Source organism: Saimiri boliviensis, chromosome 2 (genome assembly GCF_048565385.1).
Source record: "Saimiri boliviensis isolate mSaiBol1 chromosome 2, mSaiBol1.pri, whole genome shotgun sequence".
In the NCBI taxonomy this organism is placed as follows: Eukaryota; Metazoa; Chordata; class Mammalia; order Primates; family Cebidae; genus Saimiri; species Saimiri boliviensis.
Window position 1 is genome coordinate 30,821,364 of NC_133450.1, and position 15,885 is coordinate 30,837,248.

At 47.4% G+C, this 15,885-nt stretch overlaps 1 protein-coding gene across 5 annotated transcripts in view; it reads right to left on the reverse strand.

Moving 5' to 3' along the window:
• Window positions 1-12,782, reverse strand: part of DCAF4 (DDB1 and CUL4 associated factor 4) — a 55,279-nt gene extending 42,497 nt beyond the window's left edge. For 3 of the 5 annotated variants that reach the window (XM_010335243.3, XM_039468859.2, XM_010335242.3), the window contains exon 1: window positions 12,673-12,782. The gene's annotated coding sequence lies outside the window, so the exon portion shown is untranslated. Of the gene's footprint in view, window positions 1-3,950; window positions 4,075-12,672 lie in introns of all 5 variants that reach the window. The other 2 variants (XM_074393029.1, XM_003924500.2) reach the window with 2 other exon arrangements.
• Between the last annotated feature and the right edge of the window lie 3,103 nt (window positions 12,783-15,885).

A 15,885-nucleotide genomic window follows, 5' to 3' on the forward strand; every position in this document is an offset into this window, starting at 1 on the left:
AGATAGGACTGTGTCCCACTCACACCATTATTCTCAACAGTGGGCTGTACAATCAGCAGGATGCAGCTGATGATAAAATCACTGAGAAGTGCTGATCTGGCCCAAGGAGAACACGTGTTCACTCCTAACTCATATAGCACAGGTACAGCCACTGCAATCCAGTAAGGGAGTCTGCCAACATCAAGTGGTATTGCTAGCAAGGTCAAGCAAAAAGCATTTTAAAGGCCGGGCATGGTGGTTCACACCTGTAATCCCAGCACTTTGGGAGGCCAAGGCGGGCGGATCATGAGGTTAAGAGATCAAGACCATCCTGGCCAACACGGTGAAACCCTGTCTCTACTAAAAACACAAAAATTAGCTGGGCGTGGTGGCGTATGTCTGTAATCACTGCTACTTGGGAGGCTGAGGCAGGAGAATCACTTGAACTCAGGAGGGAGAGGTTGCAGTGAGCCCAGATCATGACACTGCATGCTAGTCTGGGCGACAGAGTGAGACTCCATCTCAAAAAAAAAAAAAAAAAAAAAAAAGTCACACTAATAGAAGCCTTCCAAATACAGAAAAAGTAAGTTTAAAGACTAAGACAAAGTATCTTTCTAGTACTTTTTTTTGTTTTGTTTTTTTTTGAGACGGAGTTTCGCTCTTGTAACCCAGGCTGGAGTGCAATGGCGCGATCTCAGCTCACCGCAACCTCCGCCTCCTGGGTTCAGGCAATTCTCCTGCCTCAGCCTCCTGAGTAGCTGGGATTACAGGCAGGCACCACCACGCCCAGCTAATTTTTTTGTATTTTTAGTAGAGACGGGGTTTCACCATGTTGACCAGGATGGTCTCGATCTCTTGACCTCGTGATCCACCCGCCTCGGCCTCCCAAAGTGCTGGGATTACAGGCGTGAGCCATCGCGCCCGGCTCTAGTACTTTTAAGAAGGCTGTTCAGGGGTTGGGAATGTGTCTTCTCCAAATACAAGTGCGGCTGATTCTCTATGGCTGCTTTACGGTCCATGCTTGCACTCATCACTCATGACTCTGTGTTTCTGCTCCCATCTCATACTGGATGTGAGGTGAATTCTATAAGGCAAACGTCCTACCTTGTTATTTTTTCTGTTCCTAGCGTCTATGACCTAGTTGATGCTTAGTAAATTTTTGCTGAACCGAAGCAAAGCAAAACAAAACCTGTGGCTACTTTAAATCCCAGGCAGCTTCTTTCTTTCTGGCTTATTTCCATTTACTATTCCGCACACAATTACAGAGCGCCCACTCCCTGTCAGGCACTGGGGAGTGGAAAAAGGTAATAAGCTGTGCTCCCTGGCCTTGAGGCACTGATTGTTTAATATGGGAGTCAGATGCACAGACCAACCCCTGCAGTGCAGGATAGGCGTTAAGACCCAGGTCTCTCCAGGTGTGGTGGGAGAGAAGGGAGTGACTCCTCCACACGCACGGGCCGGAGGTGGGGGAGAGAGCTAAGTGCAGTCTGAAGAATGAAAATGCCGGGCCGGGCGCGGTGGCTCAAGCCTGTAATCCCAGCACTTTGGGAGGCCGAGGCAGGTGCATCACAAGGTCAAGAGATCGAGACCATCCTGGTCAACATGGTGAAACCCCGTCTCTTACTAAAAATACAAAAAATTAGCTGGGCATGGTGGCGCGTGCCTGTAATCCCTGCTACTCAGGAGGCTGAGGCAGGAGAATTGCCTGAACTGGGGAGGCGGAGGTTGCGGTGAGCCGAGATCGCGCCATTGCACTCCAGCCTGGGTAACAGGAGAGAAACTCCGTCTCAAAAAAAAAAAAAAAAAAAGAAAATGCCAGGCAAGGAAGGGGAGTGGGGGCCTGCAGGCCGTTTGGTATGGCCAGAGTCTGAAGCTCAACAAATGGGGGGATGAGCCTGCAGAGGCTGGCAGGGCACAGTCATGAGGACTCTGGGTGTGCGGGGAGTGACATGATTAGATCTGCTAAGAACGGTGCCTGAAAGGGCCTCATTATGGAAGGTGACAGTGAAAACTACAATGGCAAGATGTAGGTGAGATGAACTCATTTACGTATTATGGACGTGGTACTTGGGAGAGCAGAACCTGGATATAGATGTAGGCGGCAAATTTCATGGGAGAGGTGGAGAGAGGGTAAGTGAATAACTGGTAGAGCCATGAGCAGGGAGACTAATAATAAAGGAAGAACACTTTGGGGAGAGGAGACAGTAAGTCTGATTTTGAACACATCAATTTCAAGATGCAGGCAATTGGAAAATAAACGTCTGAGAATACAGAGAGAAACCGAGCCCTAAAGAGACAGAGTTGAAAGCAATCAGGATATGGTGACATGGACTGGGACAAATGGTACCCAGTGGTAATGGTATACAGTGAGAATTCAATTCGAAATTAGAGCCAATTTTATCCAATGATAACGTAAAACCCAGTACACATTATAGTTTGTAGATCAGTGCTTCTTAACGAGGACTATTTTGCCCACCAGGGGACATTTGGCAACGTCTGGAGACATTTTTGTCTGTCACAACTTGGGAGGCAGAGGGGTAAGGCTGCTACTAGCCAGGGATGCTGCTAACCATCCTACAATGCACATGACAGCTCCCATACATTCTTCAATAAGAATTATCCAGAGCTGGATGCAGTGGCTTACGCCTGTAATCCCAGCTGCTCAGGAAGCTGAGGCAGGGGGACTGCCTGAGCCTAGAAGTTTGAGACCAGCCTGGGCAACATAGCAAGATCATGTCTCAAACAAACAACATAAAAAAAAGAAAGAAAGAAAAAGGAAAGAATTATTCAGCTGCGTGCAGTGGCTCACATCTGCAGTCTCAGGCGGGAGGATGGCTTGGGTCCAGAGTTTGAGACCAGCATGGGCAACACAGCAAGACTCCATCTCAAGAACAATAACAAAAGAGTTACCTGGTCCAAAATAGTGCTAAAGTTGAGAAACAGTGTTCTACGTAGGAAGCGCTCAAAACCAACTTGCTGCATTTAGCACCTTTGGAGCTGCTCTACGAGGCACAGATAGTAAAATCAGGTGTGTTGCAGAGGGTTAGGTTTGGCGTTGTCTTTCAGAGACTCTTTTAAGCACCTCAAGGCATAAAGAATTATAATTTTTCTTTTTTTTTTTTTTTTTTTTTTTGAGACGGAGTTTCGCTCTTGTTACCCAGGCTGGAGTGCAATGGCACGATCTTGGCTCACCGCAACCTCCGCCTCCTGGGTTCAGGCAATTCTCCTGCCTCAGCCTCCTGAGTAGCTGGGATTACAGGCACGCACCACCATGCCCAGCTAATTTTTTGTATTTTTAGTAGAGACGGGGTTTCACCATGTTGACCAGGATGGTCTCGATCTCTTGACCTCGTGATCCACCCGCCTCGGCCTCCCAAAGTGCTGGGATTACAGGCTTGAGCCACCGCGCCCGGCTCTTTTTTTTTTTTTAAGGTAGATACGGGGTTTCTTTATGTTGGCCAGGCTGGTCTCAAATTCCTGACTTCAGGTGATCCACTTACCTCAGCCGCCCAAAGTGCTATGATTACAGGTATGAGCCACCCTGTCTGGCCAAGAATTATAATTTCTAAGAGACTACTATTCTGCAAAGACAATGTTAATTTCAAACAACAAATAAACGCAATTTGGTTTTTTGGAAAATGATTGGACAATATTTATCAAGTTACTTATAAATGTACATGCTTCCTTCTGGGAACAGATCCTACGAAAAGAATTCCAATATATTTACTACATTTTCCCAAATCATTTTATAAGGCCAGTATTACCCTGTTACCAAAATCAGACAAAGTTACAGGAAGAAAATTACAGGTGAAGGCTGGGTGCAGTGGCTGACGCCTGTAAGGCTAGCACTTTGGGAGGCCAAGGTGGGCAGATCGCTTGAGGTTAGGAGTTCAAGACTACCCTGGCCAACACAGAGTGAAATCTTGTCTCTACTAAAATACAAAAAATGAGCTGGGTGTGGTGGTACACACCTGTAGTCCCAGCTACTTGGGAAGCTGAGGCAGGAGAATAACTTGAACCTGGGAGGCAGAGGTTGCAGTGAGCTGAGATTGTGCCACCGCACTCCAGCCTGGGTGACAGAGCCAGATTCCTTCTCTGAAAAAAAAAAAGAAAAAAAGAAAAATATAGGGCAATACATGTTATGAGTATAGAGATGCAAAAACCCTCAACAAAATGCAGGCAAGCCAAATTCAGAAGCATACAAAAAGGATTACATACCATAACCAAGTGGGATTTATCTCTGAAATATAAAGTTGGTTCAACACATGAAAAATCAACCAATATAATATACCGTATTAACAGATGGGAAAAACCTCACGATTTTCTCAAAAATACACAGAAAAAGCACTGGACAAAATGCAACATCCTTTCATGATTAAAAAAATACTCAACAATCTAGAAACAGAAGGGGTAGTTTCCTCAACCTGATAAAAGACCATCCACACCTAACATCATATTTATTGGCTAAAGACAAAGTTTTCCCTCTATGGCAAGAACAAGACAAAGATGTTGGTTCTCACTACTTCTATTCCAACACTGTAGTGGAAGTTTTAGACAGGCAACTACGCAAGACAAAGAAATAAAAGGGAAACAAACATGATCTTATACACAGAAAATCCTAAAGAATCCACCAAAAAGCTATTAGACCCGGCCGGGCGCGGTGGCTCAAGCCAGTAATCCCAGCACTTTGGGAGGCCGAGGCGGGTGGATCACGAGGTCAAGAGATCGAGACCATCCTGGTCAACATGGTGAAACCCCGTCTCTACTAAAAATACAAAAAATTAGCTGGGCATGGTGGTGCGTGCCTGTAATCCCAGCTACTCAGGAGGCTGAGGCAGGAGAATTGTCTGAACCCAGGAGGCGGAGGTTGCGGTGAGCTGAGATCGTGCCATTGCACTCCAGCCTGGGTAACAAGAGCGAAACTCCGTCTCAAAAAAAAAAAAAAAAAAAAAAAAAAGCTATTAGACCTAATACATGAGTTCAGCAAGGTTGCAGGACACAGGATCAACATAGAAAAACCAGTTGTGGGACAGAGATCCAAGATGGCTGATCACTAGCAGCTCGGCATTGTAGCTCCCAGTGAAAGTGCAAAGAACGAGAGGACGCCACACCTTCACATGAATTCTTGTTGCTCACGCACCAGGAGATTCCCATCAGAGGAGCCCCACGGGTCGCCAGCGCGACTCTTGTGATCGGCGAGGCGGTTTTGCCGGCGCCTGGGAGCGTCGGTTCTTGGTGCAGAGTCAGAAAAGCACCATCAATCTTTACGCCGCTGATTTAGTAGGCGTAGTGGGTTGCTCAGATTTCGGCGCTGAGAATCAATAAGTCGGACATCCACTCAGAAAACCAATCACAAAGACGGTAATTATAAAGACCACAGATGGATAAATCTACAACGAAGGGAAGAAAACAGCCAAAAAAGGCAGAGAATACCCAAGATCAGAATGCCTCTCCCTCAGCAGGGGATCACAGTTCCTCATCAGCAACGGAACAAGGCTTGATGGAGAACGAGTGTGTTCCAATTACAGAAGCAGGCTTCAAAATGTGGATAATAAGAAACTTCTGTGAATTAAAAGAACTTGTTCTAACCCAATCCAAAGAAACTAAGAACTTTGAAAAAAGATTTGACGAGCTGGGCGCGGTGGCTCAAGCCTGTAATCCCAGCACTTTGGGAGGCCGAGGCGGGTGGATCACAAGGTTGAGAGATCGAGACCATCCTGGTCAACATGGTGAAACCCCGTCTCTACTAAAAATACAAAAAATTAGCTGGGCACGGTGGTGCGTGCCTGTAATCCCAGCTACTCAGGAGGCTGAGGCAGGAGAATTGCTTGAACCCAGGAGGCGGAGGTTGCGGTGAGCCGAGATGCGCCATTGCACTCCAGCCTGGGTAACAAGAGCGAAACTCCGTCTCAAAAAAAAAAAAAAAAAAAAAAAAAAAAAAAAAAAAAGAAAAAAGATTTGACGAAATGTTAACAAGAATACACAATTTAGAGAGGAATATAAATGAATTGATGGAGCTGAAAAACACAATACGAGAACTTCGTGAAGTATGCACAAGTTTTAACAGCCGAATTGATCAAGCAGAAGAAAGGATATCAGAGGCCGAAGACCAACTCAATGAAATAAAACAAGAAGACAAGATTAGAGGAAAAAGGATAAAAAGGAACGAGCAAAGTCTCCAAGAAATATGGGACTATGTGAAAAGACCTAATCTACGCTTGATAGGTGTACCTGAATGTGATGAAGAGAATGAATCCAACCTGGAAAATACGCTTCGGGATATTATTCAGGAAAATTTTCCCAACCTAGTAAGGCAGAATAATATTCAACTCCAGGTAATACAGAGAACATCACAAAGATATTCCTCAAGAAGAGCAACTCCAAGGCACATAATCGTCAGATTCACCAGGGTTGAAATGAAGGAGAAAATACCAAGGGCAGCCAGAGAGAAAGGTCAGGTTACCCACAAAGGGAAGCCTATCAGACTTACAGCAGATCTCTCAGCAGAAACCCTACAAGCCAGAAGAGAGTGGGGGCCAATATTCAACATCCTTAAAGAAAAGAACTTTCAACCAAGAATTTCACATTCAGCTGAACTAAGCTTCATAAGTGAAGGAAAAATAAAGTTTTTTGTGAACAAGCAAGATTTCATCACCACCAGGCCTGCTTTACAAGAGCTTCTGAAAGAACCACTACACATAGAAAGGAACAAACAGTATCAGCCTTTCTAAAAAATACCAAAAAGTAAAGAGCATCAATATAATGAAGAATTTACATCAACTAATGGGCAAAACAGCCAGCTAATATTAAATGGCAGTATTAAACTCACATATATCATTATTAATTCTAAATTTAAATTGACTAAATCCCCCAATCCAAAGACAGACAGGCAATTTGGATAAAAAACTAAAACCCATCGGTATGCTGCATCCAGACCCATCTCACATTTAAGGATACACAAAGACTCAAAACAAGGGATGGAGAAAGATTTACCAACCAAACAGAGAGCAAAAATAAATAAATAAAAAGCAGAAGTTACAATTTTTGCCTCTGATAAAATAGTCGTTAAAGCAACAAAGATCAAAAGAAGCAAAGAAGGACATTATATAATGATAAAAGGATCAATGCAACAACAAGAGCTAAAGATCCTAAATATATACGCACCCAATACAGGAATACCCAGACATACAAGACTAATAAAGAGACTTAGACTCCCAAACAATAATAGTGTGAGACTTCAACAGTAATATTAGACAGATCGATGAGACAGAAAATTAACAACCATATCCAGGACTTGAACTCAGATCTGGAACAAGTAAACGTAATTAACATTTATAGAACTCTCCACTTTAAATACACAAAATATACACTCTTCTCAGTACCACATCGTATCAACTTAGAAGTTTAAACAAAATGTTGGTTGGCTCCTTGTTTGTTATTCTCTTCCCTCATTTTCTTTTATGTCTCCATTATTAAGGACAATTATAGGCATACCCATATTTAGATTGCATTCTAGCCCGGGCAATAAAGCAATACCCCCATCCTCTCTCCCTCTCCCTCTTTCTCTTTCTTCCTCTTCTTTATTCTTTTTCTTATTATTCTTTTTTTTCTTTAAAAAAAAGAAAAGAGAAACCAGTTGTATTTCTAAACACTAACAATGAACAGCCTGAATATTAAAGAAAAATTACATTTACAATGGCTTCAAAAAGAATAAAGTACTCCTCTGGTCCTGCTCAGGCTCTGTTACAAAAAAAGAAAAAGTACTTAGGAATACACACACACACACACACACACACACACACATATATATATATACAATTTTTTTTTTTCCTTTTTCTTTTTTTGAGACAGAGTCTTGCTCTGTCACCCAGGCTGGAGTGCAGTGGCATGATCTTGGCTCACTGCAACCTCCACTTGCCCAGTTCAAGCAATTCTCCTGTCTCAGCCTCCCAGGTAGTTAGGACTACAGGCACCCCCACCAGGCCCGGCTAATTTTTGTATTTTTAGCAGAGATGGGGTTTCACCATATTGGTCAGTCTGGTCTCAAACTCCTGACCTCAGGTTATCCACCTGCCTTGGCCTCCCAAAGTGCTGGGATTACAGGCGTGAGCTAGTGCACCTGTCAACTTAGGAATATATTTAACAAAATAAATGTATGGTGTGTACACAGAAAACTATAAAACACTGTTGAAAGAAATTACAGATTTAATGCAATCCCTGTCAAAATTTCAACTACCATTTTTTGGAGCAATGGATAAACAGATCCTAAATTCATATTACGCAAGGGAGCCAGAATATTCAAAACAATCTTGAAAAAGAACAAAGTTGGGAGGACTGACACCTCTCAATTTCAAAATTCCTGACAAAGCTACAGTAATCAAGACACTGTGTTACTAGCATTTGGATAGAAATATAGATCAATGGAGTAGAACTGAGACCAGAAATAAATCCATGTACCTATTTATGGTCGATTGGTTTTCATCAAGGTGCCAAGACCATCCAATGGAAGAAAAAAGAGTCTTTTCAACTGCTGGGATATCTGAATATCAAACTGCTAAAGAATGAATTTGGATGCCTACTTCATACCATATGGAACAAAAACCAAAGAAAAATAGATCTAGATCTAAAACTATACAACTCTGAAGGAAACAAAGTATAAATCATCATGATATTGATTAGGCAATGATTTCTCAAATATGACAGCAAAAGCGCACACACACATACATACATACATACAAATTAGGCTTCATCAAAATCAAAAACTTCCATGCATCAAAAAACACTATTTAGGGCCGGACACGGTGTTGCGCCTGTAATCTCAGCACTTTGGGAAGCTGAGGCGGGCGGATCACTTGAGGACAGGAGTTCGAGACCAGCCTGGCCAACATGGTGACATCGTCTCTACTAAAAAGACAAAAACATTTTTAAAATTAGCTGGGTGTGGTGGTGGGCGCCTGTGGTCCCAGCTGTTCGGGAGGCTGAGGCAGGAGAATCACTTGAAGCTGGGAGGTGGAGCCTGCAGTGAGCCAAGATCGTGCTACTGCATTCCAGCCTGGGGGTGACAAGAGCAAAACTTCATAAAAAAAAAAAAAAAAAAAGTTACACAAATAGCGAATTGACACAGGAAAAGATAATCAACATCATGAATCCTCAGGTAGATGCAAATCAAAGCCACAGCGGGGTATCACTTTACTTTTATTTACTTATTTCCTCCTACCCCCTATTTGGCTGGAGTGCAGTGGGGTGATCTCCGCTCATAGCAACCTCCATCTCTCGAGCTCAAGCTGTCCTCCTGCCTCAACCTCGGAGTAGCCGGGACTACAGGCACGCACCACCACACCCGGCTAATTCAAAAAATGTTTTTGTAGAGACGGGGTCTCGCTTTATTGCCCAGGTTGGTCTCGAATTTCTGGTCTCTGGCGATCCTCCCGCCTTGGCGCAGTGTTGGGATGACAGGCGTCAGCCATTACGTGGGCGGCAGCCATTCTGGGGTTTAACAGAGAGAGCCACTATGCACCCAGCGTCTGTGTTACGTATTGTACAGAATAGGTGGACCACCCTCTATAAAGGTCCGTGCACGAGGCTGGCTTTCTCTCGCAGTCTAGCAATTTTCCACACAAAAGCGGCACTCATTTTTGCACAGTCTCCAAAATGTGGTCGGGATTGGGAGCCCGCACCTTCCGAAATTCCAGGCTCTTTCCCAGCCCCCAGTGCTCCATTCCAGGCCTGGCCGCAACAGGCCCAAGGCGCATGCCCAGAGAAGGCTGTGGGAGGGGCGCACTACACCTGTAGGGGGCAGCCCCGGGCTTTCACACGGTCAGTGCTTCCGGGTCGCCTGGGCGTCGCCAGTGTTGGGACCCCGACCGGCCAGCCCGGGAGCCGAGCGTGGAGGCTGGTCTCGCCTTCCCCCGGGAGGTAGGCCCGACAGCACAGGGGGACAGTCCAGCCTCAGCATGCCAAAGCTGAATGGGGAAGAGGATGCACCTCCCAACTGGGCTCTCCGGTTTGGGAGTCTCGGAGCTGTTCTGGTTTCCAGGCTGAGCCTTACCATCTTGTTTAGCACATGGTTAGGGGCCCTGGACTGGAGCCCAATAACCGGGGCTCAGAGACTCTGGGGAGTCCTGGGGCCGCGGGGTTGCTTCTTGGGCGTATGATAATGTTCCGGAATTAGCCAGTGGTGATGGTTGCACAATATTGCCAATAATAATAAACCCCACAGGATTGAATACATTTTAAAAAGTGAATTTTAGGGTATGTGAACTATACATATATAAAAAGGATGTTTACTACACCATGCTGTAATAGTTAGAATGAGAACTATCCTAGATAGCCGACAACAAGGGAACTGTCTAAGAGTCTGGTTCATACCTGTAATCCCAGCACTTTGGGAGGCCGAGGCGGGCGGATCACGAGGTCAAGAAATCGAAACCATCCTGGCCAACATAGTGAAACCCCGACTCTACTAAAAATACAAAAATTAGCTGGGCCTGGTGATGCGCGCGCCTGCAGCCCCAGTTACTTGGGAGGCTGACGCAGGAAAATCGCTTGAGCCCAGGAGGTGGAGGTCACAGTGAGCTGAGATCACACCACTGCACTCAAGCCTGGAGACAGAGCGAGACTCTGTCTCAAAAAAAAGAAAAAAGAGTCTGTAGACTAGCGAGCTGTAGAGCGCAAAATGTTAATGCCCCTGGTTGTAAAGCTGAATACAAAGTGGCTTCTATAGCCCGGATGGTGGCTCACACCTCTAATCCCAGCACTTTGGGAGACCGAGGTGGGAGGATAGCTTGACCCCATGAGTTTGAGACCAGCCTGGGCAACACAGTGAGACCCTTGTCTCTACAAATTTTTAAAATTAGCTGGGTGTGGTGGTGCACGCCTGTATTCCCAGCAGTCCCGGCTACTCGGAAGGCAGAGGTGGGAGGATCACTTAAAGCCAGAAGATCCAGGCTGCAGTGAGCCATGGTAGGGGGCCACTGCACTCTGGCCTGGGCAAAAGGGCGGCCCTGTCTCTAAAAACCATTCAGTTAGGAGTTGTTTACTGTAAAACAACATTTTAAACCGCTGACTTAAAAAACAACAATGTCGGCCAGGCGCGGTGTCTCACGCCTGTAATCCCAGCATTTTGGGAGGCCGAGGCGGGTGGATCACAATGTCAAGAGATCGAGACCATCCTGGTCAACATGGTGAAACCCCATCTCTACTAAAAATACAAAAAATCAGCTGGGCATGGTGGCGCGTGCCCGTAATCCCAGCTACTCAGGAGGCTGAGGCAGGAGAATTGCCTGAACCCAGGAGGCGGGGGTTGTGGTGAGCCGAGACGGCGCCATTGCACTCCAGCCTGGGTAACAAGAGCAAAACTCCGTTTCAAAAAAAAAAAAAAACAAAAAACAAAAAACCTAAAACAATGTCTTCTGGTAACCTTTATTTAAGAAATACTTCAGGCAGCCGGCTTTGTACTAACGCCCAAATTGAGTTGCTGTTTTTTTTGAGAAGTCTCCCTCTGTCTCCCAGGATGCAGTGCAATGGGGCTATCTCGGCTCACTGCAACCTCTGCCTCCTGGGTTCAAGGGATTCTCCTCCTCAGCCTCTCGAGTATTTGGGATTACAAGTGCCCCCCACCACACCTGGCTAATTTTTTTTTGTATTTTTAGTAGAGATGGGGTTTCACTATGTTAGCCAGGATGGTCTCGATCTCCTGACCTCGTGATCCGCCTGCCTTAGCCTCCCAAAGTGTTACGATTACACGCCCGAGCGTGTATTTTCAATCCTATTTTACAAATGAGGAAACTGAGGTTTAGAGGGCTAGGTACCCTATCCAGCATAAGTTAAATGGTGGAACGGGGATTCCACCTCTGTTGGTAGGACCCCCAGGCCTGGTTACCCACAGGACACCACCTCAACTCTAATTTCCATGGTTATTTAAAACCAGAGTTTGGGACTTTGGAATTCTTTCCTCTAGAAAACTGTAGCCTAGGTTTTCTTTACTTCTGGTTGTGCTGCTGGGGTCACAAGATAATGTCTGTAGACCACCATGGTGAACGGTGTCATGGTTCCTGAAGTCCCTGGGAAGCCCGTGAGGCGTGGAAGAGCTGGTTTTCTCGCTCACACACAACTCAGAGCGGAGGCCAGGGCCAAATGTGGGCCCCACCACTTGCTAGTTCGTGCGCTACCCGCAACGGACAACCAAACTGCACCCACTTCCAGCGCCTGACGAGCACACATAGGGCTGGTGCTGGGAAAAGTTAGTGACTGTGAAGCCGCCAGCACAGGGCTGGCCACTTCGTAAGCGTCGGTCACGCCTTAGCTGTTAAGCAGACCTGAACGTTCACCGCCGTAGGGCTCGCAGCCCAGCCACCGCCAGGTGTCGGGTGAGGCCTTCGGCATCAGGGCTTAGAGAAACGCTTAAAGAAACGCCGTCAGTGGCGACACTCGGGGTGCCCTCCCTGCGTGTTTATGGCTGCAGTGTTGATCCGGCCGGAGGGCCCTACGCGCCCCAGAACGGGCGGAGCGCGCCGGCCCAGTTTCCACCCAGGTCCAGTAGTGCTGGCGTTGCACGTGCTCGACCCTCCCCGCCCCTCCCCGCCCCTTTCACCGGCCTTCGTTATCTGCGCGGGTCTCCCACCCCTAGCTCTGCAGCGGGAAAGCGGCAGCCCTCGAACTGACGCCAGTAGTCACCCCAGGCAGCAGACTTACCTGTTCAGAGGGTTCCTTCCGGATCCCCCTCGGCCTTAGCTCTGCAGGAGTTGCGCCAAAGTGTGCAAGGACCCGGAAAGACCAAGGTGTAGCGTCAGCCAGTTAGGTGGATCCATCTTTGGTGTTGTAGTAGCCGATAGGGCTATAGAGGCCTTCCTTTTCTTCTCACTGGACGCGGCTTCTGTCTATCAACGTCAATAGGCGGGATCATACGGAGAAGGCGGGGATTAGTGCTTCGGCTCCTCCCAGGCCTGGCCTGTCAGGGCCGGAGGCACGTGGGGGCGGGGCCGGGAGCGCTTAGGGGCGGGGCAAGGCGCACGTGGGGGCGGGGCCGGGGGCTGCTCTCTGAGCGCGGAACTGTCGGGAGTCCCTTTCCTAAGCGGCCGTGTCCTCCTCTCTCTGCAGGGTGATCCGGCCCTCTCGCTGTGGTGGAAAGAGCGAAGGAGTCTGAGGCGAGGGACAGAAGTAACGTGATGTTACGACAGTCGGTGATGTCTTCAGCAATGGCCTCAGGCGGCGGAGACCGCTGCCCTGGGTCTGCGGGGTTCAAGGTGCAGCGGAGCGATCCCTGACCATGGAACTAAGAGGCCTCGGTGCTGGCTCCAGTACTGCTCCTGTTTGCTGTGGCACCTAGGGCGAATCGCTTCCCTTCTCTGTGCCTTGATTTCTTATGTTGAGAGAGGGAATCTGATCTATCATTCTCAGGTCCTCTCCAGCTCGGAGTTTGTTCACACCACCAGTATTTCTGGAATGACCTGTGTGTGCTGTGTCTGTCCCGGATATCAGCTGACGGTTATGAGATCTTCTGAAAGGAAAACGGAAGCCTCTGATGGGCTGGTGGCCCGAAGAAATAGTTTGTGAGGACCCCTGAGTTCACAGAGCCAGGCTGGGTGGGGTCCAGCAGCAGGCCTGGGGCGTCATGCGGCTCCATAACCTAGGCCCCTGCCCGTGGCTGGATCCGTTTTAAAGCAGGCGGTGGGGTTCACCCATTGCACGCTGTGTGAAGGCATTTCAGCCCATAACGAGGAAGCTAGGATTTCAGGCTCAACTCCTGGCTCTGAGGAGTTTGTAGATAATAAGTACAGCGTGTGGAGTGGGGTGGGGTGATGAGGAAAGTGAGAGAAGTGGGTATAGTCAGAATAAAGGACCGCTTCATGAAGCTTGAGCGGCCTTAAAGAGAGGGGCAGAGAGAAATCCTAGCTGAAGGAACAACATGGCTGGAGGCTGGTTCAAGCTGGCTGGGGAGGGGAATCTTGGAAGCAAAACTCCCCCGCAGGGTAGGTTGGGGCTTGTTGCGGCGGTAATTGGCAGGGAAAGAACAGTCAGTCCTGGCGCAGTGGCTCATGCCTGTAATCCCAGCACTTTGGGAGGCCAAGATGGGTGGATCACTTGAGGCCAGGAGTTCGAGACCAGCCTGGGCAACCTGGTGAAACCCCGTTTCTACTAAAAATACAAAAAACTAGCTAGGTGTTGTGGCCGGTGCCTGTAATCCCACTTACTTGGGAGGCTGAGGTAGGAGAATGGCTTGAACCCGGGAGGCGGAGGTTGCAGTGAGCAGAGATTCCACCATTGCACTCCAGCCTGGATGACAGAGCAAGACACTGTCTTGGAAAAAAAAAAAAAAAGTAGACAATGGGAGGCTCTGAGAGTTTGAGAGTTGGGAAGTGACAGGACTAGAGCTGTGCTTCTGGGAAATCACCATGTAGGGGGTTGGGAAGAAAAGATTGTGGAAGTCAACTGGGAGACCCCAAAGGAATTTATTGCAGCAACAGTCTTTGTGAAAAGTGGTTAGGGCCAGACCAGGCTGGGGGTAGCCAGGATGGAAGGGAGGTGCAGATGGTGGGCAGGATTCAGAGGGAGAGTCGGCCAAACTTGAACTCTGGGGGAGGAGTCAAGCTGGCTTAAGAGAGGGGAACACTGGAGGAAGGCAGCAGGAAGCCTTGGCTTGGGCTTGCTGAGGGAATGAGCAGCTGGCAGCCGGCCAGCAGGCTCCGTTGAATGTCCATGGAGGGGACAGTGAGGTAGGCAGGTCTCCAAGGTATATGAGATGTACCTTGGGGACCTGCAGCACACACAGAGAAAAGATTAAAGAATGTTTGCAAATCAGGGCACAAAGGTAGCTTGCTGGGCATTGGACAAGTCATTAGGTATTCCAACCTCAGTTTCTTCACAGGTTAGAATGAGGATAAGACACCTACTAAGGAAGGTGGTATGGAGTAAGCTCTGATGTTAGAGTACCTCACCCAGGACTTGGTGCACAGTGCCCATTTTTAAAAAATAATCAGGCACAATCCAGTGTTCGTGACTATCTAGTAAGTTTTCTGTTTTGTTTTTGAGACAGCATCTCTCTCTGTCACCCAGGCTAGAGTGCAGTGGTGATCTCAGATCACTGCAACCTCTGCCTCCCAGCCTCAAGCAATCCTCTCACTTCAGCCCCCTAAGTAGCTGGGACCATGGGTGCATATCACCACACCCACTAAGTTGTATTTTTTGTAGAGATGGGGATCTCTCTGTGTTGCTCAGGCTGGTCTCGAATTTGTGAGCTCAAGTGATCTGCCCACCTTGGCTTCCCAAAGTGTTGGGATTACAGACGTGAGCCACTGCCTTCTGCAAAACTCCCTATACCTCTTTGTATGATTACGTGTTCACTAAACTGCTGATGACTGACTCCATTATGATTTTGGAAAAGAGGGAGCCCTGGGTAATGGGCAATTCTTTCAGCCTCCCAAGTAGCTGAGATGACAGGCGCCTGCCACCACATCCAGCTAATATTTTGTATTTATAGTAGAAACAGGGTTTCACCATGTTGGCCAGGCTGGTCTCGAACTCCTGACCTCAGGTGATCCGCCCACCTTGGCCTCCCAAAGTTCTGGGATTACAGGCCTGAACCACCGTGCCCAGCCTTCAAATACTAGATCTTTTTCATTCTTTCAAACTGTGTTTTTGTACCCATTAGCCATCCTCACGTCTCCCCATCCTCCAAAATAGAAAATATAAATGTTAATTTAAACAAATCAACATTTGTTTAAATCAACTGCAAGAGTTGACCTTTTTTTAAAAAATAAAACAAAACAAAACTTTTTCTTATAGAGACAGGGCCTTGCTATATTGCCCAGACTGATCTCGAACTCCTGGGCTCAAGCGATCTTCCTGCCCAGCCTCCCAAAGTGTTGAGATTACAGGTGTGAGCCACTGCACTCAGCAGGAGTTGGC